The following is a 23645-nucleotide window of genomic DNA, read 5'->3' as shown; positions in this document are numbered from 1 at the left end:
TAAATCAGTTATTAATATTGCTAACAATCCAATTCAACATGATAGAACGAAACATGTGGAGATAGATTCTTTCTTTATTAAGGAGAAGTTAGAGGATGGTATACTAGAATTAAGCTATATAAACTCGGGTGGTCAAGTGACAGATTGTTTACCTAAGGGTTTAGAAGTAAAAGAGTGTAATGTAGCATGTAATAAGATGAGAATGATAGATATTTATCACCCATCTTGAGGGGGAGTGTTGGGCTGTGGTTTGGGCTAGTAGGCCCATATATGCACAATATATGTATGTATCTTCAAAGGAGTAAGAAGTTAAGTTTCAGAGTTTTCCAAAAACCAATTTCCAACAGATTGTCTTTGCAAACCACCATACAGCATTGGCATAAATAATCACCCCAAAAAACTGTATGTTCTTTCCGCTGCTCATTTATCTTCGTATATAAACTGCCATTCAGCTAGTATTTAACTGAAAGACGATGACACTTTGTGGTGCTGGCTTGCTGCTCTGGGCCTCTACACTCTTATATGTCAATTATTCGATTTCATCAACTGCAGCATCTTATTACTCTAGTGGAACTTTTCACTTGTATGTTTTTTTACAAAATCATATGCTCATGTAGTTGTGCAAGCTATGGTATGCTTGCAGCCTACTTTCTTTTGCCTTGCAAGTTTACGTTGCCTACTTGGGGAAACAAGAATGACCTCTACTGAACAAAGGAGAAACAAGAATGACACAAGCGAGGCGTCGCATGTCTGGAAATTCTGGCATTCAGATCATTTAGTTATATGTACATCGGCTGCAGCAAAGTCCCATTAGGCAGATGGACTTCCCCCTCTGTTTTTTTATAGGTTCCCCCCTCTCTGTTGACACAGAAAGAATTCATGTCAGATACCCAAAAAATGTTGTGTTTGTACCTTTGCAATGTGCAACAGGAAACAATATGGCCTGATTCACCATCTCTGACATTTCCTGAACTCGGATATCACTGGGTATATGTTCTCAAAGGCGGTATATATCTCCATGCACCTTAGCTTCAGTGAGTAATCTTGCCAGAGACAAAAATGAGGAGCACAATCTTGGGGGTCTTGGTACGGTAAGTCAGCCCAGGGAAGAGTTCGGGCTCATACTGGCAATATCAAGAATGCAACAAAGCTAACAAAACTATCATGTGAAATTGTGAATGCATTGCATACACCATGGCTTAAGGGAGACACATTCGAAATAAAAATAGAATAGAATACAGGGATCCCAAAAGTATAACCCACTAATGCAGTATATGAGGTAGAAGCCGAATTGCACAATCAGCAGTGGTCCATGATATATCAGATACACAGACTATCTCAAGATGAAGTAAACAAAGAAATAGAAGTTCCAAATTTCTTAAAACCATGGTTCAGATAACTCGCTTGATGCACTCATGACATTCGAATTTAAGACAGTCCAAATCCAAGCTTCAGATAGTGAAAGATTGGACGAGCAAGCCAACTTACATTGGAAAAGGGGCCATGAGAATATTCTGGATCTTGAAATCCTGCTTGTCACCAGAATCCATTGTGTCAAGGTGAGAAATCGTGGAAATCAAGTTTTTGCCATCCTTTCAAATGCCATCCACTTCGCCGTCCTTAATTTTTTGCCATAGAAAATAGTGAACTTCTTGCTTGTATGCCATTTTTTGCTCTTTTCCCTGCCACGATCAAACGTGGCAAGGCATGGGAAATGACTTCCCCTGCCCCTGGATGTAGCGACTGGAAGCGGGACATGGGCGGCAGTGGCTTGAACCTGGCGGCGACGGCTCCTTCTTGGGTCCAGCTCGGCTCCCATGTGTGGCGGTGGCACGACGGCGGTCTGGTCCAACCATGGCTCGAGAGGAAAAAGAGGCCGCGCGTAGGGCAGCGTTGGCTCGAGCGAAGCGACAATGAAATGGCTCGGGTCAGCACGGGTCCGAACGGTGGCAGCTTGGGTTGGCACAAGTCCAGACGGCAACGACTCGGATCCGGTGGTGATGGAGATGAGCGAGCAGTGGCTCAAATCAGTATGATGGCTCCCTCTTGGGTACGACTCGGCTCCCACGATCGGTGGCGGCCTGACGACAATCTGGTCTGACAATGATGCGAGAGGAGATGGAGGCGGCAACTCTGGCTCGAGTAAAGCGACGGTGTAGTGGCTCGGGTTGACACAACTCCAGACGATGGCTGCTCGGATGCGGTGGCACTCACGAGAACAGGGAAGTCATTTCCCATGCCTTGCTATGTTGGATCGGCCATGTGGCGGAGAAAAGAGCCGAAATGGCATATGAGTAAGAAGTTCACTCTTTCCTGTGGCAAAAAACTAAGGACAATGAAGTGGATGACATTTGAAGAGTGGCCATCTTAAAGATGGCAAAAACTCAATTTCTTCGAAATCAGGCAATCTATCCTGAAATGGATCCAAGTGGCACGAGGCATATATCCTATATACTAAGCGGCCAGGACTCGATGAGCGCTCAGGCCATCACGCATTGTAGCTCCTGTAGTGCGTCCATGACATGTGGGTCCCAGCCCGGCCCCAGCTCCCGTCTTGCGTGAAGCCTAGAGACATCCAACGCATGTCTCAGTGGACTCCAATCGTCGGCCTAAAAATTCGTGCTTCCTCCTTTGCTAAGGATTCGAGCTCGCTCATGCCTCTCTTCCTGACCCCTCAGGCCACTCCCCTCGCAATATCTACTGTTGCAGACATGTCAGACTACCCACTCCAGTCGTCGACGGATCTCAAATGAACGCCAAAGCTTTGTTGTAAAAAAAAAAGAATTAGAACCCTAATCACCGCCACTGACATGTTGGCTCCCAATCCGTCACATGCATACATAGAATCGCGCACGTCATGAAGGCCAGCTATGAGGAATGGTGACATCCTAAGAGGGGGAGGGGGTGAATTAGGACACAATAACTAATGGCTCTAAAAACTTCACAAGATAAACCTATATCAATTTCTATCTAAATGTGCTCTAGGTTTATCTAGTGTGTCTACTCTACCTCTCAAGAAGATTGCAACCTACTCTAGTAAGGTAAATTACAAGTATGTAAATACGGAAACGTAAATAAGGTAGAGAGACAAACTCAGTACAAGAGATTTTTCTCCCGTGGTATCGGTGGCACACAAGCCACCACTAGTCCACGTTGAAGCTCTATAAAGGATATGCTCCTAGTCGCCAAGTCTCTTCCGGTCACAGGTCTTGAGTTACCAAGTTACCAAGACAAGGCTTCAAGCACGATAAGCCACCAAGGCAAGGTCTCACCACTAACATCTCTTCTGGTCACTTGTGCATCGTCTTCACTTTGGAGCTTTAGTCACAAAGACAAGGGCCTTCGCGTCCCCACACAACCTTCTTGTCGCCGCTACACACTAAGTCGGAGGGTCAATAAGTTACCGGCGAATCACAAAGACTCCAAGGCACTGTATACCTTTTGGTACATAGTTGGATCACTCATTGATCCACTCTCTAGGTAGCAACACCTAGCAACACTTCTCTGTAGGACTATAAGCACTAATCACTTTCTAATGGTGTGCTTAATCACCTTGGATGTATTCTCAAGTGTATATGGGGTTCTCTGGACTCTAGCCCATTCAAATGGACGAGTGGGTGGGTATTTATAGCCTCAAACTTACCAACTAGATGTTGCTCTAACGGCTCAACTTTACTGTGAATACCAGATGATCCGGTGACAACAGTAGTATAAGCACCAGACCATCTGGTATGTACAATCTCAGAAACTAGCTGTTAGAACCCACTCAGAACCACTTCTGAACACCGGATTGTTCGGTGTATACTTCATCTCCATCACCGAACTATCCGATGTGCTTGATCGAGCCAACTTCTTCACTGTTCAACTGTACGATGTATTGATCTTCTGATCACCAGACCTTCCGATCTGTATATCTTCATCTTCTTTGAGTTTTGGGAAAAGACTCCGGTGTGCACTATCTTTTCATCACCGGACCTTCCGGTGTATTGATCTTCAGTCTTCGACAGTTGCAGAGCTTTTGTTAAATGCTCTGGTGTACACTAATTCTGATCATCGGACGTTCCAGTGAGTACAATCTTATTTCAGCTCAATTTTCCATCCTTCTGGAAAATGCTCCCGTGTGTACACTTGTGACATCACCGGACTATCCAGTGTAATCATTTTCTATGAGACTTCTCCAATCCAATCAAAATTTGTTTCGGCTACGGTGGCTTCTTCATGTATTGTATCTATGAGACCTACTAACATATATTCTTGACAAACATATTAATCTCATTGACTATGTTGTCATAAATCACCAAAATCATAATCATAGCCTAATATGGTCATTTTCGTTACAATCTCCCCATTTTTGGTGATTCATGACAATACAACTAAAGCAAGTGACAAATAATAAATGATATCAATTGTACTGAGTACAAAGTATTACCACATTACTTGGATGCATGTTCTTACCACTTAATCCCCCTTTTGTTGTGGCTCCCCTTTCTCCCTTGCCACTATATCCCTTGATCGACCAATACAATAGCTTCTCCATTGCATGCTTTTAATACCAAATATAGATGAGTTCCTCTTTGTCAATCTTGACATCTTGCTTGTTCTCTACTAGACATGCCTCTTGCTTTGGTCATCAAACTTCTCCTCCTTTATCAACAATATCAAAAAAGGCTACAAACAAATCCTGAACTCGAGGAAGAGCATTAGAGCATATAGGAGAGAGCTTCATAAATAATGATTCATATGAAATGATACCAATTTAATAGATATAACAGTTTTAAGGATAGGAGGAATGATATCAATTGAAAAAGATAAACAAGGATCATAAATAATGAAATTCACATGATATAATCTAAAATCCCCTATATATGTACATACATTTAATGAGACCACTTGTGAATACCATTTGTAGAAATATAGTAATATATGTACATCTTGACAATAAGTAGAGGTAGTAAGTTTAAGTCATATCATGTATAGAGGTAGTTTAAATGAACAAATAGATTGACAATGATATTAATTTAAGCCTTTAAGCATTGCATATCTTCAGAGACTTGTTGATCACTCTATGATACTACAAAAGATATTACTTGAAACACATGTTAGTCTCAAATTCAGGATGTACTCTTTCTAAATGTGTGCATACAAGTGTTGAATACTTATGAGAGATATGCACTTGTTATTGATAACAATAGAGATTTATCCTATAGATTGGATCATAACACATGAAAGAAACCAATTGTAAAACTAGTGCTATGAAAAGAACCTACAACTAATAAACCATGTAGGTTGCACATTAGAAAGAGAGAAACATATGCAACCTACCATATAAAAAATTTACACTAGACATTGCAATAAATTGAATTGAGAGCATGCAATACTAGACAAGGCAAATGAGGTACAATAATTGAAAGATTTTGCATCTAGCTCCATTACCTCTTTTACCTTTGGATGGGGATTTGAGTATTTGATGATCATGATCTTAATTAATACGCTCAATCTTATGCACTTGGCTTTTTTGCTTGAACCTTCACTTCATCTTGCGATTTAAGTTACCAAATTCCTGAGCCGACTTGTGGACTTTAAGTCTTCTTTGGAACTCAAACTGATTGGAACCCCTTCATTTTAGTGATGACTTATTTGGGTGCCCAAATGGGTTGGTTCCACCCGGTCCTTTCTCCCAACTATTTGTTCTTCTTCTTGAGTTTATAGTGGTTGCTCTTGATCTTAGTCTTATAGTTAGACTTGGTGTATATGTTGAAGGTCTTGTTGGAGAGGTTCATGATTTTTTTATTCTTTTTTATCTTCTTCTTAACTTGCTTGCATTGGAAGGACTTGTGACGTTTTTTATGACACTTGAAGCATATCACAGTAGATCCCTCTGTAAGCTTCTTCAGTATTGTAGTATGGTTATCTTGAGGAGGTTGAAGATGGTTCTTGCCTTTTAATCTTACCAAGTCTTTCTTGAGCTTCTTCACTTCTTGATTGAGCTCATCATTCTCTTGTGCAATGAGTTCATTAGATGGTTCTACAACAATATTCTCAATACATGTCTCATTGCAAAGGAGTTTGCTAGATAAATCAATCAAATAACACAAGAAGTGAAAGCATATACCTTAGATTCGAAATTAAAAGAGAGAGAGGTAGATTGCTTCAAATGGGGCTTAGTTTGAGATTAAATACACTTAAATTTAGGCTTAAGGTTTTCATGCTTCTTGTTTAGCAAATTGAATTTACTCAATAATTATTCATAATTAGAAACAAAGGTAACATACATGTCATTAAGGGTATTGAATTTCTTTAGTTGTTTAGTTTGTTTCTTTAAGACCCTTTGTTGCTCATTGATCAAATTAAGAAGTTCTTTATGAGAGGAAGAATGCTCATCAAAATAATCATCACTTACATCGTTATCCATACCTTTGACTATAAGGTACTTGTGAGGTGACTTGCACGATGACGACTTGGATGATGATGACCTTGAGGAAGAGCTTCTCTTCGAGGTGAGGATGGTGAGTCTTTTATCACTTGAACCTGATTCTTCATTGTCGCTCACCTATCTTCCTATGCTTGTGAATGCTTTGCTTCTTCCTCTTGTCTCCCTCTTGTTTTTGGTCTTCTTCTCTTTGTTGATATGATCAATTATTTTAACCAAGTCTTTCAAGAAGATGGGATGATCAATCTTTGTATTGATCCTCTTGATGTTCTTCTCTACTTATAACATGAGCTTGATCATCTTGATATCAATTTCTTCATCGCTTGATGTGCTTTGATCATTCTCTTCACATCTCTCTTCATCTTGATCACCATCATCTTTGCTTGAGTTTGACTCTTATTCTTGCTTCCTCATCCTTGCCTTCATGTGTTGACATTTAGCTTGCTTGCTTGTGAGAGCAAGTTTCTTGGTGTCGGATGAGATAGAAGCTTCAACCCCTATGTTCATGGTCATCTCATGGGCGATGATCTTGTCGAGTACTTGACTTAGAGTCATCTTACTTATATCGTGGTTGTCATAGATGATAGAGATAATTAGCTTATAGTTTTGAAGAAAAGATTGAAGTATTCTTCTCATCACTTGAGCATATTCAATTTGTATCAAACCTAGCCCTTTGATATCATTGATAAGAATATTCAAACGTGAGTACATGTCATTAATATTTTTATGGGTAAATTATTTGGTGCTATTGAGCTTAGTAATAAGCACATGATATTTCTCATTGTACACATCTTTTGTGCCTTGATGTATTTCAATGGGACTATTCTAAATACCACGTGCATTGGTGAGAGAATAAACATGATTAAATGCATCAACGCATAAAGATGATAAAATGATACTCTTTGCCAATGCATCTAATTGTCTTTCTTTGTTTGTGAGGCGTTGTCTCATCCCTTCTTCGATAATTCTCTAAACATCTAGACCTTTATCTTGCAAATAACAAGCTATTAGAATTTTCCAATGGGGGAAATTAGTGTCGTCAAAATATGGAGCGCTATGATATCTATCCTAATCCCGGACGTCACAACTCTAGGCGGTTAAACCTATCAAGAGCATGAGGCTCCGATACCAATTATGAGGAACGGTGACGTCCTAAGAGGGAGTGAATTAGGACACTTAATAACTAATGGCTCTAAAAACTTCAGAAGATAAACTTATCTCAATTTCTATCTATATGTACTCTAAGTTTATTTAGTGTGTCTACTCTACTGCTTACGAGGATTGTAACCTACTTTAGCAAGGTAAATTGCAAGTATGTATTCATCACCGTCGTTCACTTCATGCCACCCAAATGTAGGTGAACCAAAAAACGTGATGTGCTCATCGGCGCTCCGGTGCGCCCTACGCGACACGGGTGACCGCCGCCTCCCTAGATCTGGACGAATCCAACGAGATTCACCCAGACCCAGGGCTTCTCCGTGTCATGGCTGAAGTCGATGTCGCCGACTGCCGTCCACTTCACGCCACCTAGATGTAGGCGAACCGAAACTGGTGTTGTGCTCCCCGGTGCTCCGGTGCGCCTCCGTCGGACAGGTGACTGCCGCCTCCCTAGATCTGGACGAATCCAGTGAGATTCACCTAGATCCAGAGCTTCTTCGCGTCTGGGGTCCGCCAACAGGGCCACCATCGCCTCCCCGTCACCCCTTGGCCTCCATCAAGCATAGCAAACCGGTTAGCTTGCCATCGCCACCTTCATCATAACCAGCCGCTGCATGGAGCAGAGGACGGGGGCTCAGGGCACCGGGACCCCTTGATATTCTTCGTGCCATAGGAGACAAATCTTTTCCCCATGGTGGTCGGTGAGCACATAGCTAAGATAGTAGCAGGCAAGCACGAAGGTGGAGGTGGGCCGTGGGCGCAGGTAAGCACGAAGGCAAAATAGAGAAGAGGGCGATCGAGCAATGGGGAACCCTAACCGTAACTGCCCAATCGACCTATTTTATACGGCGCGACGCACCCCCGGTTGGGCCGAATGGGCTGAAAGGCTAATTGGGCTTGAGCCTAGGTTGCCTTAGTCCATTCGGCCTATTGACGAAAGGCCCCATGATTTTTACAAGAAACACCCCCAGATTTCTAAAAAATTGCGTTATCAGAGAGAATAAAATTTGTAATCTATCTATATGTTTTAGCCCTTGGTTTTATTGTACATTGCACTGTGTCATGTTTGCCTCATCTTCGCATTATATGAAATGAAATATGTGACAGCTATTATTTAATCGCTCAGTTTGATCGGTTCTTTTTCTTTCATATGTGTTACGGTCAATGAACAGGAAAAGGAGCAAATACTAATATAGCAAAGCTCCTCTCGCAGCTGAGTCCCTCCCCGCTGCTGTCACCGGAGTGCCGCTCACCCAAGCTTGCCACCCTTGCTGTGGATCGGGGCTAGATCGGCCAGATCCAGGGCCGGGCAGCTGAATGTGCCAACCTTGAGCCAGATCCACCATAACATTGCCGGTTCTTTCCTAAAACCGACAATGCTACGGTTGTACCAACTACGATGTACTTTAGCACTTGACATTATCAGTATATAATTATATTGTTATTCCATACAAACTTCCTTATACTTTCGTATTACGATATGTGAATGTTTTAAAAAAAGATGATGCAACAACCTATACGGGCGCGCGGCGTCCGCGCCTATCTGCCTAGTTACCTTGAACTTGGCTGGGTACCCAAGCTTCTGGATAATTCACGCATAATATGCTAGAAAATAACATCAGATAAAAATTTGTTCTAGAGCAAAACTGAGCAAAAGACAAACAGGATCAAGCAACCGTTTCTCCCTGCATAATGGAAACGCCCAGCATCGCTAAGCATATAGAATGTTCCTCGCAGCCAGCTTTGAAAGTTCCTCGCTCTTTGCACCGGTGCAAACCATCTTCCCTGAAGCAAATACCAGCGCTGGTGTCTTCGGCTCCCTTATCCTCATGATAACTGCAGCAAAACGCTGTCAAAGAATACAGACATGGTGAGTTCCAGTAACAACTGAGTGCAACTTTCCATTTTTTATGTTAACAAGAACTATACCTTTGGATTGTACTCTGCATTACGGGCCTGTAGAGCGGTTATTTTCAGATCCAACTGGCAGTCCAAATTGACTGTCGACACAATGTTCCTTATAAATTGAATAAAAGGCTGGTCAGAATTCTGATCTGAGATTGGGCGGAGGGCGGAGGCACCAATCGTCTGGCAATCTTTTTTATTGTTGAAGGAGGACAAAGTTATCAATTGCAACAGCTGAAGCTGCAACTAACTACTCTATGGTCACATAAAAAACCACCATAATGAACCCGAGAAACCAATTAATCACGAAGGTACAACCATGCCAAAACTTGTTATCCTCATGAAACAAACACAGAGAAATATGTCTCCTACTATTCCCTTGTTTCTGCATCAAGTTTTCAATTCGTCCAAAGGTTCTGTTTATGCTCTCCCATCCTGTCCTTGAATCAAACATCTTGAATCTCCCCTACTTCAAGAAGATTACCATTGTCCATTCGTTCCTCAACTAGATATACCATTATCTCAATATTCATCAACTAGATAAGCCATCTCAAGGTTCGACTCAAGAAATTTCTAGAAAAAAAGAAGGGGGAAAAGATTAAAAAAAAAGGGACCAGGCCAAATTCCACGCCAAAAAAAAAAAGCATGCTGAGGCCATAAAATAAAAGTCCACTAATCATGGCCAACCTTTGGCCGAACGTCGCGCGGATCGCGGATGTCCCAGATAAATACCGGCCCCAGATCAGTTCCCCAGCAGGGGGCGGAGCCAGATTAAATGATAGAGGAGTGAGGAGAGATATATTTGAATTGGCTTCTAGAAACTATTAAATTTATTTTTTAGAAAAACATAATTTTTCTTTAATATTGGTTAATCTATATTATGTTCTTATAAGAATAAAATGCAGTGTTGCGATGAATTCATGTTCCATGATCAGTTTAAAACATTTTTTTATTCTTACATAAATTTATTCACGGTAGCGAATGTATGATCTTTTATATAATTGATGATGATACCTATTCATTCAACATCTTGATATTACATTTGCTAAAAAATCTCTAAAATTGAAAATAACTAAAGTTCAAATCAATAATGAGTAGAGTAATAGAACATGAATCATAATTATTAAGGACAAATACTTTAAACTTGATAAAATTTGGTAATAAAAAATGTTTCATTACATACATTCATAGTAACCATGAGAAGATAGAATATTTAAAATATAGATAATAAAAAATTTAATGGCACAGAGTCAGATACCGAGGGCATATGTCGAGTAGCAGATAACTAATTTTTACATACATGCAAAGTGTAAAACATCATCATGTATATGCATAGGGGGCCTGGCCCCTGCCCCCTGTCTCCGCCCCTGGTTCCCAGATCACGCAAGGCGTGTCGTGCCATGTGCGAACTGCGGCGGGGTCGAATTTACGCGGCACGGTTTGGCCTTGGGACTAGGCTCCACTGTTCGTGTGGTGCGCTCGTGGCAGCACACGGCCAAGGGCACGTACAGTTGTTTAGACAGTTGTCTATAAGGCACATCAATGTTAATTATAAACAGTATGGAAAACAACTTATACAATGGTCAATGGTTTAGACAGTATTGAAAAGTTGTCTAGAAAGCTCACGTGCAATACTATAAACACTAATAACTGTCTATGCAATGGTTTAGATAGCAACGAGTTGTCTAATAGAGTATTTGTTGAGGATTAGTCTTTGATAATAATTTTAGATATACTGAACAGCGCTCAGCCGGAGTCTCCGTGCTAGCCTCCGGCAGAGAGTCTCGGCTTCGGGTTAATCTTTCCAAGAAAAAGACCGGAGTCTCCGGTGTTCACCGGATACTCCGGTAAAATGTTTTGTTTGCTGTCGGAGTCTCCGAGGTAGACTCCGGCAGAGGCTCTCGGTTAGCTTTTAATCTTTTTGATATTTAATAGAAAAGACCGGAGTCTCCGGTGTTCACCGGATACTCCGGTACCTGAAGTTGCCGGAGGGTCCGGCTAGTCTCCGGACTTAATCTTTTTGGAAAGACTGTCAGGACCGGAGACTCCGGTGTTCACCGGAGACTCCGGCAATTAAACAGAACTGTAACGGCTAGTTCTGACACGTTCGGTGACCGTTCTGACGCCGTTTTTTGGATTTAGGACCGGAGACTCCGGTGTACACCGGATACTCCGGTAAGCTCTGACAAAAACAGTAACGGCTAGTCTGTGAGAGAGTGCTATAAATGCCCCCTCTCTCCATAGCATTTAGAGCTTGCTGTGGCTGGTTTCCTTGAGACCTCTTGAGCACTTTAAGAGCATTCAAAGCCTCTTCAATCATCTCTAGAGCCAAATTTGCAAAAATTTGAGAGTGTGGTTTTGGAGAGAGTTCAAGCCACTTGAGCATTGAGTTCTTCATCGAGCAATTTTCTGCGATCATTTCCTTTGAAGCTTTGGATTTCTAAAAGGAAAGAAGTTGCCCGAAGAGCACCCAAAACTTGTGGTGTGCCTCGGGAAGTTTGTAAGCACCTTCATATTGAGTAAGAATTTCTAGCTTGATCTTTGTGGTCGCTAGAAGAGGATAGGGTTGGAGAAGACCCGGCTCTTTGTGAGCTCCTCAACGGAGACGTAGGCACTTCTTTGTGAGGTGGCCGAACTCCGGGATATATTCTCGTGTTCTATTTTGTGAAACTCACTTGATCGTGCACATTTAATCATTTGTCATTTAAATTGCTATAGTATCAATCTTGCTAGTTTTATTTGTTGTTCTAGCTTAGTAACATCTTCTTGACCTAGTGCATCTCATAGAATCTAGCAGTGATCCTCAGTGCAAATTTATTCTAAGTTTTCCTGTCAGGCCGGAGACTCCGGACTAGACCGGATACTCCGGACCATACCGGAGTATCCGGACTTCACCGGAATATCCGGCAGTTTAATCCGCTGTTTTTAGTTTTAAATTTCAGAAAAGCCTATTCACCCCCCCTCTAGGCACTTTCAATTGGTATCAGAGCCTAACCTCCTACAAGGCTTCACCGCTTGGAGGGAATTATCATGTCGACATCCGGAAGTCCGAGGGGTCCGAAAGATGATCCATCAAGAAGTGATGATGGTAATGGTAAAGGAAAGGGAAGTGAGGTTCCTTTCAATTATGATCGTTTGAATTCTTCTAGCAATTACATTTCCGTGCCTTCCGGACGTGCACCATTCTTCGATGGTACACATTATGCCGCTTGGAGGCACAAAATGAAAATGCACTTAATTTCTCTTCATCCAAGTATTTGGAAGATTGTTTGCACAGGTTTTGAGCTGCCGGAGGAAGACCAAGAGCTCACCTCAAGTGAAGAACAAAATATGCATCGCAATGCTCAAGCTACAAGTGTGTTGCTTAGTGCCTTGAGTCCGGAGGAATTCAACAAAGTAGATGGACTTGAGGAAGCTAAGCAAATTTGAGACACACTTCAAGTTGCTCATGAAGGGACTACAAGTGTGAGAGAATCTAAAATAGAATTGCTTGAGGGAAAGCTAGGAAGATTTGTGATGGAGGATCATGAAACTCCTCAAGCAATGTATGATCGGATGATGGTGCTTGTGAACAAGCTAAGAGGACTTGGAAGCGAGGACATTGATGATCACAAAGTGGTCAAGAGACTTCTTAGGGCATTTGCTCCTAGAAATCCCACTTTGGTGACGCTCCTCCGCGAGAGAAGAGATTACAAAAGACTCACACCAAGTGATGTGCTTGGAAGGATTCTTGCTCATGAGCTCATGGAAGAAGAAGCAAATGAAGTGAAGATTCATGCTAAACAAAGCTCAACCTCAAGGCATAAAGAAATTGCACTCAAGGCAAGCAAGAGCAAGCAAGTTCAAGAATCAAGCACAAGTGATGATGAAAGCTCCGAAGATGAAGAAATGGCGTTCTTTGTGAAGAGGTTCAAGAAATTCATGAGAAAAGGAGGCTATTCAAAGTACAAGAGAGACATGCCCAAGAAAAGAACATCAAGAAGGGCATGCTATGAATGTGGCGAAATTGGTCACTTTATAGCCGATTATCCAAACAAGAAGAAGGGAAAGGACAAAAAAGACAATAAAGTCAAGTCATACAAGAAAGACAAGAACAAGATGTACAAGAAGAAATATTCGGGTCAAGCACATATTGGAGAAGAGTGGGATTCCAACTCCGACTCGGACTCCGATAATGAAGGAGTCGCCACCATTGCTATTCATGAGCTTACACCAAGAAAATCACTCTTAATGAGTGATGATGATGATGATGATGATGATGGAGACTCCCCAAAATGCTTCATGGCCAAGAACCGCAAGGTAAAATCTCAATCCAAGCTCCTAGATAGTGATAGTGAGTATGATAGTGATTGTGACAATTTGTTCAAAGGTTTGAATAAAAATGTCATGGCTAAAATAAAGGAGCTAATGGATACAATAGATAGTCATGAAGAGACCCTTGAGAGGCAAGAAGACTTGCTCATCCTTGAAAAGGAGAGAAACCTTGAACTCGAGGAGCTCTTTGCTAAAGAGAAAGAAAAAGTTGAGAAATTGTCTAAAGATTGTGATTTAGCCAATTCCTCAATTACCGATCTTAAGAGTAACAATTTCGTGCTTCTAGAGAAATTATCTTGTTTAGATGAAAATTATAGAACTCTTGAAACACAAATTGATATTCTTAAGAAAGGCTCTTCTAACTCTAGTGAAGCAATTTTACTATCTAATGCATCTACTAGCAATGGATGTTCTCGTTGTTCTAACCTTGAAATAAATGCTTGTACAACTAATATTGAATCCTTGCAAGCATTACAAAAGGAAAATGAGAGGCTAAATGCTTTGGTCAAATATGGGTGCATCAAAACTTATAAGTCAAAGGATGCACTTTACAAGACTATCCAAGCCAAAGACAATAAGCAAAAGAGAGGTCTTGGTTTTGACCAATATACAAGCAAGCCAAATGATCGTGTGGTATTGAATGGAGTGGAATGCCTCAAGTTTGTCAAAGGAGGCAAACAAGTTGATCAACCTACTCAAACAAGGCAACCGAAGGCTTATGCCCCCCAATGTTCTTTTTATGCTTCATACATGCTAAAGAGAGACCACCATGGTAAAGTGGTTGCTCTCTATGTTGGTCCCCGCACAAGAGATAGAATTGTAAAAAGGAATGTGTGGGTGCCAAAAGTGCTTGTGACTAACGCTAAAGGACCCAAACAAATTTGGGTACCTAAAATAAAGGCATAACTTTGTTTTGTAGGCATACTCCTCCGGCGGATCAAGTTGGGTCATTGATAGCGGTTGTACCAATCATATGACCGGAGAAAAGAGTATGTTCTTCTCCTTTGAAGAAAATGAAGGACCTCATGAAAACATCATTTTTGGTGATAATGGAAAAGGAGAGGTAATGGGACTAGGTAAAATTGCTATCTCAAATGATACTTCCATTTCAAATGTCTTGTTAGTAAAATCACTCAATTACAACTTATTATCCGTATCTCAATTATGTGAAATTGGTTACAATTGCCTTTTTACAAATGAGGGTGTGGTCGTCTCTAGAAGGGAGGACGCCTCTATAGTCTTCACGGGCAAGTTGAAGGGTAAACTCTATCTTGTTGATTTTTCAACGGATGGAGTGATGCCTAAAACTTGCTTGATGGCTAAGTCTAGCATGGGTTGGCTTTGGCATCGCCGACTTGCTCATGTTGGCATGAGGAATTTGTCCAAACTTCAAAGGGGTGAACACATTCTAGGACTAACGAATGTGACCTTTGAGAAAAATAGAGTTTGTAGTGCAAGCCAAGCGGGAAAGCAAGTTGGAGCATCTCATCCCTTGAAAAATGTGATGACCACTTCAAGACCATTGGAACTTCTTCACATTGACTTATTTGGGCCAATCACTTATATAAGCATCGGAGGTAACAAATATGGCTTAGTTATTGTTGATGATTTTTCACGTTTCACTTGGGTATTCTTCTTGCATGATAAAAGCAAAACTCAAGCCATTCTCAAGAAGTTTGTGAGAAGAGCACAAAATGAATTCGAAGTAAAGATCAAGAGAGTTAGAAGCGACAATGGAAGCGAATTCAAGAACATACAAGTTGAAGAGTTTCTTGATGAAGAAGGAATCAAGCATGAGTTCTCGGCTCCATACTCCCCTCAACAAAATGGAGTGGTCGAAAGGAAGAATAGGACTCTAATTGAATCCGCAAGAACAATGCTTGATGAATACAAAGTATCGGATCAATTTTGGGCGGAAGCAATCAACACCGCATGCCATGCCATCAACCGGTTATATTTACACAAGTTGTTGAACAAAACCTCATACGAGCTTCTAACCGGTAACAAGCCAAATGTTTCCTATTTTAAAGTCTTTGGTAGCAAATGCTTTATTCTAAACAAGAAATCTAGAAGTTCTAAATTTGCTCCAAAAGTAGATGAAGGGTTTATGCTTGGTTATGGTTCAAATGCTTACGCCTACCGCATCTTCAACAAAACCACCGGATGTGTTGAAATTGCGAGAGACGTAACATTCGATGAATCTAATGGCTCCCAAGTGGAGCAAGTCGATACAAATGTCTTAGGTGATGAAGAAATACCAAGCGAAGCAATCAAGAAGATGGCAATTGGCGAAATCAAGCCCCTAGAACAAGAAAAGACTCAAGAAGCTCAAATAGATAGGGATCAACCATCTTCTTCAATGCAAGTTGAACCATCAATGTCAACCCAAGATCAAGACGACAAGAGATCACAAGATCAACATCAAGACCATGAAGATCCGAACAATTTCTTGAATAATGAAGTGGAAGACATCCAACATCAATCTCAAGTGCCACATCCACGTGTTCATCAAAGTATCCAAAGAGATCACCCCGTGGACAACATCCTTGGTGATATACAAAAGGGGGTAACTACTCGTTCAAGAATTGCAAACTTTTGTGAATTTTACTCTTTTGTTTCCTCTTTGGAACCTTTGAAGGTAGAAGAGGCGCTTGAAGATCCGGATTGGATAATGGCTATGCAAGAAGAATTGAACAACTTTAAAAGAAATGAAGTTTGATCTTTGGTGGAAAGGCCAAAACAAAATGTGATTGGGACAAAATGGGTCTTCCGCAACAAACAAGATGAAAATGGGATAGTAACATGGAACAAAGCTCGTTTGGTTGCTCAAGGATTCACTCAAATCGAAGGTTTGGATTTTGGTGAGACATACGCTCCCGTAGCTAGGCTAGAGTCAATTCGTATTTTATTAGCCTATGCTACTCACCATGATTTCAAGTTATATCAAATGGACGTGAAGAGCGTATTTCTAAATGGACCAATCTCCGAATTGGTATATGTGGAGCAACCGCCCGGCTTTGAAGATCCCAAACATCCCGAGTATGTCTTTAAACTCCATAAGGCGCTTTATGGGCTAAAACAAGCCCCTAGAGCATGGTATGAATGCCTTAGGGATTTTCTTGTCAAAAAGGGCTTTGAAATAGGCAAAGCCGACTCCACTCTCTTTACTAAGAATATTGATAATGATTTATTTGTTTGTCAAATATATGTCGATGACATTATATTTGGTTCTACTAATCAACAATTTTGTGAAGATTTTAGTAGGATCATGACAAGAAGGTTTGAGATGTCCATGATGGGAGAATTGAAATTCTTTCTCGGTTTTCAAATCAAGCAACTAAAGGAAGGAACCTTCATTTGCCAAACCAAGTACATCAAAGATATGCTCAAGAAATTTGACATGGAGAATGCCAAACCAATCAAAACGCCATGCAAGCTAATGGACATCTTGACCTCAATGGAGAAGGCAAAAGTGTGGATCAAAAGGTATATCGTTCCATGATTGGATCTTTGCTTTATTTGTGTGCATCTAGGCCCGATATTATGCTTAGTGTGTGCATGTGTGCAAGATTTCAAGCCGCTCCCAAAGAGTGCCATTTGATGGCCGTTAAGAGGATTCTTCGATATTTAGTTCATACTCCATACCTTGGGCTTTGGTATCCAAAAGGGTCATCCTTTGACCTTATCGGCTATTCGGACTCCGATTATGCCGGTTGTAAGGTGGATAGGAAGAGTACTTCGGGTACTTGCCAATTCTTGGGTAGGTCCTTAGTGTCATGGTCATCCAAGAAACAAAACTCCGTAGCTCTATCCACTGCCGAAGCTGAATATGTTGCCGCGGGAGCATGTTGTGCTCAACTCCTATGGATGAAGCAAACTCTAAGAGACTATGGCCACAAAACTCCCAAAATTCCACTTTTATGTGATAATGAGAGTGCCATCAAAATAGCCAACAATCCCGTACAACACTCAAGAACCAAGCACATAGATATTAGACATCATTTCTTGAGAGATCATGCAACAAAAGGGGATATTGACATTCGCCATGTGAGAACCGAAAAACAATTAGCCGATATCCTCACTAAACCACTTGATGAGCAAAGGTTTTGTGAGTTGAGAAGTGAATTAAATGTCCTAGATTCTCGGAACGTGGCTTGAACTGTTGCATACACTTGCTTGTTGTAGATTTATAGCTTTTCTAGTTAAGAGTTTGCGAAAACTGCATTTTGAGTGTTTTTCTCAAAACTATTTGGATTTTTTGATCTTCCGATCATAATTTGTAACTTGTGATCATAGTTATGTAATGATGCTTGATTGGCTGATCACATTTGACAAATTAATCCTCTTGTCCAACTTTTTCCTTCCAGTAAATCCCTTTCAATCTTATTCAGCTCTAAAATCTGCTGTGACAGTTCCAGGTCCCGGAATGTCCGGTGTTCACCGGAGTATCCGGACCTGACACTGTTCACAGACTCAGCGTTATTTCGTTCTGTTTCCAGTTACCGGACAGTCCGGTGTTCACCGGAGTCTCCGGTACTTGTGTCAGGACCGGAGTCTCCGGTCTACACCGGAGTTTCCGGTGTCTCCAGAATTCTATATATTTCCCCAGCCCGAACAGTTACCTCTTCTCATCTATTCTCTTGTCCTCTCTCCAAACGACCTTCTCTCCGGCGATTTTGAGAGGAACTCAAGGATTTTCAAGTCTTGCTACGATTCTCTCTTGGATTCAAGGCCGGAATCTCCGGAAATCTCTTTTTCTCAAAAATCCCCGGAGGATTTGAGCTCAAAGGTACCGTTTTCATCAATCTTCCCGATCTCTCAATGCTCTTGTCTAGAGTTGTTTTCCTTTGGTAGAATAGTTTCTAGTTCCCTATAGAACCCATTCCCAAACTTGTTTCATCTCTAGTTGGCCATATCTTCAAAACCCTAGCCTGTTAGGACTTCTGTCGGGGCAGACCGGAGTCTCCGGTGTTCACCGGATACTCCGGTATCAGCCCGAAAGTTCAGCTTTTCCTGTCCAATCATTTATTCCTCAAATTGCTTATTTATTCCATTGCTTCTAGGTGCTCTTGCAATGGCCGGAGACCGTTTTGAGAAGGGTCGCACTTTTGAGAGGAAGAAGAAACAAAGAAGTGATCCCCGCGCTCAAGAATCAAGTGCTCCTGCCCAATCAGAAGATAGTGGAAGCGGCCATGCTAGTGGTGAAAGAGTTCGCAAAATAGCCGCAAGTGGTGGTATTCACATCGAGGAAGGCATAGCTGCTGGAAGTGGTGACAGGGACCATGTGACCATCTGCCGAACCAAATCTAAAGCTATGCGAGGCCGAGAGTCTGGAAGGGGAAAGGGGCTAGCCAAAGTAACTGTAGGAAGAGGTCAAGGAACGATGCCTTCTACTGAAGAAAGAGGCAAAGGTGTTGCACAAGATAGCCCATCTGAATCCGAGGATAATGAAGAAGAACAAGCTGATGAAGTCATTGGTCCCTTAAAGCTTCACAGACCTCGGAGAACAGCTTCTGTTGTTGATGCTCCAAAAAGGACAGTAAACTACATGAAGAATGTATCAAGGGTTGTTAGTGAAAGGTTAAACAACCCATATGTTTTTGAGAAAAATGTTGCCGATTATCGTTTCTGGAATGACTTTCAGGCAGACTTTTATGAAACGGTAATTTTGGCCAAGAAGAAGCCTATCACTCCCATGCAATGGATTGATTGGGATTATATGGCCAGGAAGCACAACCCAGTGTTCACTGAAGTGATTGCAGCCTGTGAGAGCAAAAGGGTGAAAGATATCATGGCTTTCAGGTATGATTGGTGCGAGGAGGTTATTGCACAATTCTATGCCACAGTGTGGTTTGAGGGATGTGAAAATCCCATTATGCACTGGATGACAGAGGGAGTCAAATACAGGATCAGTTTCAGAGGCTTCGCTCACTACTTCCATCTAGATGTCAGAGATACTTCCAGGGATCAGATTCACAATGAGAATCAACTGACACTAGAAGAAATTGGGTTCATGTATCTAAATCATGGACGAGTTGAGTTTGGGAAACTCACAGGGATGAGGCCTTTCTATCGATGTTTGAACTCCCTATTCCGGCTCACCTTGGCACCCAAGAGTGGGGATGCAACTTCAGTTCAAAGTATCTCCAGAAATCTCCTTGCAGCCATGTCAAATGATCATGCTCCGTTCAGCGTGGCTCACTTTCTATGGGAGGAAATTGTTTTTACATCCAAGTCGCCTATAAAAAGTTGTGGATATGCCCCTTATCTCATGTTTATCATTGAAAAGATATCCAAAAAGACTTTTGTCAAGGAGATCAAGCATGAACCATACAGAATGAGGCCTTTGAACATTCAAGCTCCATCTCCTTCTCCATCTCCTCCTCATGCTCCTCCTAGCTCAAGACCGTTTGCCTCGAGACGTGCTCCACCTCGAGGGTCTTCCTTCATCAAGAGTGCTCTCAAAGCAATTTTCAAGATTTGCACTCACAATGCCACTGAAATCAAGAATCAAGGTGCTCGCTTAAAGAAAATGGAGAATCGTCAGAAACAAATGTACACATCCATGGATCTCCAACCCCCTTGCTCTCCTATTGAGTCAGATGAAGCGGAGAGTGCACCTTTTGAGGTTGAGAACCCTTGGGCATGGTATGATGAAGCTCAAGCAGCAGCCGAAAGTTCTCAACAACAAGCTCAAGACGATTCCTCTGACGGCAACGAAGGAAGTGAAGACGAGGAAGACGATGATGAGGAAGATGGTAGCAGCGAGTAGGCTCTTTCTCTCTCTTTTTGGTGCTTGATGCCAAAGGGGGAGAGATAGTTATCCTTTATCTTAGTTTCTTTAGTTTTGGTCTCCTTTAAATCTCTTTCGCTGTTGGACAATTGGATTCTGGTTTGTGATGAACCTTGTGCTATTTAATTTCATAAGACCTTTATGTTAGTATGATGATTGTTGCTCTTTCATTAGTTTTGTGTGCTCTATGTCTTTTCATAACCTTTTGCATCCCACGGATTCTAGGATATAGGGGGAGCTCTTGTGTTCCACTTCCTAAATAAATACATTGTTGCTTAACTTTGCTTAGAACAATGCATACATTTAGGGGGAGCTTACCATATCTTCTAGAATTTAAAACCTTTTTATATATCCTTGTGTATCCTTTAATCGGGTTGTCATCAATCACCAAAAAGGGGGAGATTGAAAGTGCATCTAGGCCCCCTAAGTGGGTTTTGGCTTATTGATGACAAAACGATTAAAGAACTAACGTGCTTTGTGAGTATTGAACAGGTATGAGCATTAGTTGTGAAGGCAAGTAACGTTCGTCGCCTGTCAAAACAATTGAAGAATCATCGAAGGATATTAAATAGGGCTTAAATTCTTTTTACTTTTGCAATTGAGTCTAGGATAGATTCTTTCCTAGATGGATGAAGTTATTTTGCTTGATTAGTGTCTCAATGCTCAAGAGATCCTTTAGAATCACCAAATTGAGAGACACATTCACTCACGGACACGAAACTCTTTCTGAAAATTCTCTGAGTCCGGAGTCTCCGGTGTTCACCGGATACTCCGGTACTCAGCGCTCAGCCGGAGTCTCCGTGCTAGCCTCCGGCAGAGAGTCTCGGCTTCGGGTTAATCTTTCCAAGAAAAAGACCGGAGTCTCCGGTGTTCACCGGATACTCCGGTAAAATGTTTTGTTTGCTGTCGGAGTCTCCGAGGTAGACTCCGGCAGAGGCTCTCGGTTAGCTTTTAATCTTTTTGATATTTAATAGAAAAGACCGGAGTCTCCGGTGTTCACCGGATACTCCGGTACCTGAAGTTGCCGGAGGGTCCGGCTAGTCTCCGGACTTAATCTTTTTGGAAAGACTGTCAGGACCGGAGACTCCGGTGTTCACCGGAGACTCCGGCAATTAAACAGAACTGTAACGGCTAGTTCTGACACGTTCGGTGACCGTTCTGACGCCGTTTTTTGGATTTAGGACCGGAGACTCCGGTGTACACCGGATACTCCGGTAAGCTCTGACAAAAACAGTAACGGCTAGTCTGTGAGAGAGTGCTATAAATGCCCCCTCTCTCCATAGCATTTAGAGCTTGCTGTGGCTGGTTTCCTTGAGACCTCTTGAGCACTTTAAGAGCATTCAAAGCCTCTCCAATCATCTCTAGAGCCAAATTTGCAAAAATTTGAGAGTGTGGTTTTGGAGAGAGTTCAAGCCACTTGAGCATTGAGTTCTTCATCGAGCAATTTTCTGCGATCATTTCCTTTGAAGCTTTGGATTTCTAAAAGGAAAGAAGTTGCCCGAAGAGCACCCAAAACTTGTGGTGTGCCTCGGGAAGTTTGTAAGCACCTTCATATTGAGTAAGAATTTCTAGCTTGATCTTTGTGGTCGCTAGAAGAGGATAGGGTTGGAGAAGACCCGGCTCTTTGTGAGCTCCTCAACGGAGACGTAGGCACTTCTTTGTGAGGTGGCCGAACTCCGGGATATATTCTCGTGTTCTATTTTGTGAAACTCACTTGATCGTGCACATTTAATCATTTGTCATTTAAATTGCTATAGTATCAATCTTGCTAGTTTTATTTGTTGTTCTAGCTTAGTAACATCTTCTTGACCTAGTGCATCTCATAGAATCTAGCAGTGATCCTCAGTGCAAATTTATTCTAAGTTTTCCTGTCAGGCCGGAGACTCCGGACTAGACCGGATACTCCGGACCATACCGGAGTATCCGGACTTCACCGGAATATCTGGCAGTTTAATCCGCTGTTTTTAGTTTTAAATTTCAGAAAAGCCTATTCACCCCCCCCCCCCTCTAGGCACTTTCAACGAGTCATCGGGCCGTGCTTGGGTTGAGATTGCGGCACGCCCCGGCCCAGCTACATCCTATCGTCGCCGCGCCGTACCACCGGGTTGGCCGTGTCGCAACCGTGCCCAGACCAACTTGGCACGACACACTCACTCACAGGCTGTGTCGTGGGCCGTGCCTCCAGCACACAGGCCGACATGACACAACACGACATGTTAACCTTACTGGGTTTATCAGACCGTGCCGTGCCTAGTCAGACCCGTGTTGGCCAGGCCCGACAGACCCATTTGGACAGGTTTGGGCTCAAAGTTGGGATTGGATGATCCATCACCATGTTATTCTTCAAACTAAATGTATCATAAATAAAAAGGTTAGGGAGATGTAGCGTCACATGCCTCCGCTACCCTATAAAATATAGGCAAAGGAGTGAAATGTTACCTACTTACCTTTGTTATCCATCTGTATTTTGTCTGAAAAACATGTTGAACCTACGTTTCTCAAAAGATTCACCTATTGCTCAACATTTTTTTATGTATCTTTTTTCAATGTTCGGAAATCTATCAAACTTTTATTTTGCAAACATGCTTGAAGCACGGTTTGAAAACCTAGTTGATATGTGCAATCAGCTATCTCGTTGGAATGAAGCGCTTTCGATAGGTTGCTCTATAAAGGTAGTTTGTTTTGGATTTAGATTCTGAATTGTGTTTCATAATTAGATTATGTAAATAAATAGACGGATTCTGGAAGTAGATTACCACAATTCAGATCTGAATTGTTATACAATCTTCTACAATCCAAATTCTTACGATCTGTACGAGAAACAAACAAGCTGTGAGAAAAAAAAGACCACTTGATGGGTTTACGTTGCTTTTGTCGCACCACATTTATCAATGAAAACAAAAAAGCAGTGCAGGCTGAAAAAGGAGAAAAAGAACGGCGGAATATATTTTTTTATCCGAGGTGCGAAGTTGCAGAATCCGAAAAAGATCAAGATCGCGAAGCAATAAAGAAGCAAACAAGAAAAGATAATAACGAGAAAATAGA

At 41.8% G+C, this 23645-nt stretch overlaps 1 pseudogene; it reads right to left on the bottom strand.

The window, feature by feature from the left end:
* Positions 1-948: 948 nt before the first annotated feature.
* Positions 949-12360, bottom strand: LOC133907155 (TATA-box-binding protein 2-like; annotated as a pseudogene).
* Positions 12361-23645: the final 11285 nt, after the last annotated feature.

The sequence above is a fragment of the Phragmites australis genome, chromosome 24 (genome assembly GCF_958298935.1).
Source record: "Phragmites australis chromosome 24, lpPhrAust1.1, whole genome shotgun sequence".
NCBI classification, from domain to species: Eukaryota; Viridiplantae; Streptophyta; class Magnoliopsida; order Poales; family Poaceae; genus Phragmites; species Phragmites australis.
The sequence above is the reverse complement of the archived record's forward strand: the minus strand, read 5'-3'. Positions and strand labels throughout refer to the sequence as shown.